General features: G+C 39.0%; 1 non-coding gene across 1 annotated transcript; it reads right to left on the bottom strand.

The window, feature by feature from the left end:
* Window positions 1–1,279: 1,279 nt before the first annotated feature.
* LOC149281381 (small nucleolar RNA SNORA35) lies at window positions 1,280–1,411 on the bottom strand. The gene has a single exon (XR_016278048.1). It is a non-coding gene; the product is annotated as a small nucleolar RNA SNORA35 (small nucleolar RNA).
* Window positions 1,412–3,411: the final 2,000 nt, after the last annotated feature.

Here is a 3,411-nt window from a genome sequence, read left to right as displayed (position 1 = left end):
CAGTAGCTGATTGGCTGAAATTGATCTCTTTGTATATGGATCTTTAACCCCTTAAGGACCGGGCTTATTTTTCTTTATGTACCCTTTGGGACCGAGCCTGTTTTAACACTTTTGCGGTGTTCGTGTTTAAATGTAATTTTCTCCTCACCCATGTAGTGTACCCACATAAGTTATATGTTGTTTTTTTCAGGACAAGATGGGCTTTATTCAGATACCATTATTTTGATCATATCATCTAATTTACTATAAAAAAATAATAAAACATGGTGAAAATTTGAAAAAAAACCCCTTTTATGACTTTTATTTGAAAAATCTTTTACTCATCGACGAAAGCAAGTAAAAAAAAACTAAATAGATTCTACTATTTGTCCTGAGTTTAGAAATACCCAATGTTTTTATGTTTTTTTGCTGTTTTTTGTAAGTTATAGGGCAATAAGTACAAGTAGCGTTTTATGATTTCCAAACCTTTCTTTCCAAATCTGGTCATTCTGCCTCCATCTCCTCTTTGGAACATCTTTGAAGTCGGTTCACTCAATTTATCCCCATGAAACCATATATTTTTGGAAACTAGACACTCCAAGGTATTTCAAATGCTGGTATTTTAACCCTTTCCATGCACTAATTATACAACCACACTTTGTCAAACTTTGTAATAGTAATTTTTTTTTAAAAAAAATTCACACAAATTGGATTTTAGTTATAAATACAAATATATATGGTGTATGTCCTTGTCAAACAACACCCCAATATGTGTTCAGCAACATCTCCTGAGTATGGCAATACCCCGCATGTATAGGTTTGTAGGATTGTTTGGCTGGTAAAAGGCTACTTTTGGGACATGCGTAATTCAGGCTTTCAACACAGACTTTTAGCATCTGGTCATTCTGCCTCCATCTCCTCTTTGGAACATCTTTGAAGCCGGTTAACTCAATTTATCCCCATGAAACCATATATTTTTGGAAACTAGACACTCCAAGGTATTTCAAATGCTGGTATTTTAACCCTTTCCATACACTAATTATACAACCACACTTTGTCAAACTTTGTAATAGTAATTTATTTTTTTTCACACAAATTGGATTTTAGCTATACATATAAATATATATGGTATATGTCCCTGTCAAACAACACCCCAATATGTGTTCAGCAACATCTCCTGAGTACAGTGATACCCCACATGCATGGTTTGTCAGGTTGTGTGGGGGCTAAAAGGTAACATTTGGGACATGCGTAATTCACGGTGTTTCAATTTGAAATTTTGACATCCGTTAAAAACTTTTTTTGTACCCAACTTTCAGAAGGGGCAGGCTACAAGAAAGCCTGGCCTTTCTCCAAGAAGAGATTTGATCTAGCACCATTAAGCGATTCCCTCATGCCACGGGAAAGACACAGAGGTCACTTGTCAGTGCAAATAAAGGCTCAAAAATGGTGCAGCAAAAAAAAAAATCTAAAAAGCAGTAAATGTACAAAAAAAATCTAAAAAAATATAAAAGTGGAGCAGGAACAAACAAACAAAAAAATAAAAAATGGGCAGCTGTGTGGTACAGCTTAAAGCAGTTACCAAGGCAGAGTGCAGGTTCTCCAGGGCAATCTGGACAGTAGAACGTGGTGTCCTTTCTTTGCCCCCTGCTGTAGCATACCCTGCATCTTTTTTGGGGACTCTGCTTCTTCTTTGTAGGAGGAAGTCTAAAAATAAAATGGGTAGCCCCAATTCTACTAGACTCTGTCACCGCCCGGGGAACAGGTGCATCTTGGTACAAGATACCCGAAATAACTTGAAGTTGAAACTGCAAAAAAGACAGTTGCATTACGGGATTTGCTTTTTTGTGCAACAAAAAAGCATTGTAGGTCGCAATTTGCATGATATAAATTGCAACCTTCTTGTACCAGGCCTTTGCCTTCCTCATAATGAGGTAGGGCTGTAGGAGTTGATCTGACAGATCAACTCCACCCATGTTCTTATTATAGGCCCTGATGCACACTGGCTTTGTAGTGACCCCAGCTCTGCCACGGACAGAAACCTCCACAGTTTTGTCATCGTGGATGGTGCTCAGCATGCACACCTCTTTTCTGTCCATGAACTTCAATGCCAAGAGCTCTTCTTGACGTAGAGCTGAGGTCTCCCCCTTTCGTAGTCGGGTTTGTGCCAGATCTTGTGGGAAACCCACGCGGTTCTTTCTAATAGTACCGCAAGCTACTGTGTCAAAACAACACAGCAGCTTGAACAAAGGGACGCTTGTATAAAAGTTGTCAACATACAAGTGGTAGCCTTTGTTCATAAGTGGGAATATTAGGTCCCACACAATCTTGGCACTGGTGCCCAGATGTTCTGGGCAACCTGGAGGGTCAAGGTGGCTATCCTTTCCCTCGTATACCCGGAAAGCCTGAGTATACCCAGTCTCGCTCTCGCAGAGCTTATACAATTTTATGCCATACCTGGAGCGCTTGGAAGGAATATACTGCTTGAATCCCAACCTTCCTTTATACTTCATCAGCGATTCATCCACGCAGATATCCCTTCCAGGTGTATAAGCCTCTGCAAACTTGGCAGCGAGATGGGTAATCAGGGGGTGGATTTTATAGAGCCTGTCAAACTGTGGGTGTTCCTTAGGGGGGCACAGGCTATTATCGCTAAAATGCATGAAATGAAGAAGGGTCAACTATACTATTTAGCATCAGAAACATAGAATATAACGACAGAATATAACGATTCGGCCCATCTAGGCTTCCCATTTTTCCTGATGCAAGGGTTTAAACCTTAATCAGTCCTGGATCTCATCTAAGGCTGGCATTATGCCTATCCCATGTATGTTTAAATTCCCTCACTGTATTAGCCTGTAACAGTTCTGTTGGAAAGCTGTTCCACTCATCTACCACCCTCTCTGTGATGTGAGTTGCAGCTATTTTTCTCTGTGCTGTTCTGTTTGGTCTTACCTTTTTGACTGTTTGTTTTACTGTAAAACAGCCACTATGTTATCATGACCATTTATTGTGTATGCAGTGTACTCTTGATTATGAGTGTTGGCTGAGGCTGACCTGAGCTTTCCCCGCTTTGCTCAAGTAACCCAAACTAATTATATGCTCTTTTCTTGTCTATGATTAAATAAACTGCATTTATTCTTTAAAGGCATGTTAGTGCTATGTTATTTCGGGATCTGAACTAGAATCTAAAGTTTAATAAATCCACTTGTACAAGGTATTTACAAAAAATGTAATTCATAATATAATTTTAACTAATCAGTTCCAATACAGTTATTGCTCACCCTTCAACCTCACAGATACATAACTGCAAATTCATACTTCATTAGTAACATATTTTGAACATACTATTAACTTGACAAAATATTCTTAGGATTTGTCTTCCTCAAAATGCCATGGCCCACTTCTATCTGCCGGTTCAAGTTCCCTAAG

This window comes from Sceloporus occidentalis, unplaced genomic scaffold, assembly GCF_023333645.1.
Source record: "Sceloporus occidentalis isolate IW3139 unplaced genomic scaffold, rSceOcc1.0.p SCAF_133, whole genome shotgun sequence".
NCBI lineage: Eukaryota > Metazoa > Chordata > Lepidosauria > Squamata > Phrynosomatidae > Sceloporus > Sceloporus occidentalis.
Note: the sequence above shows the minus strand (reverse complement) of the source record. Positions and strands in the feature narration are given on the sequence as shown.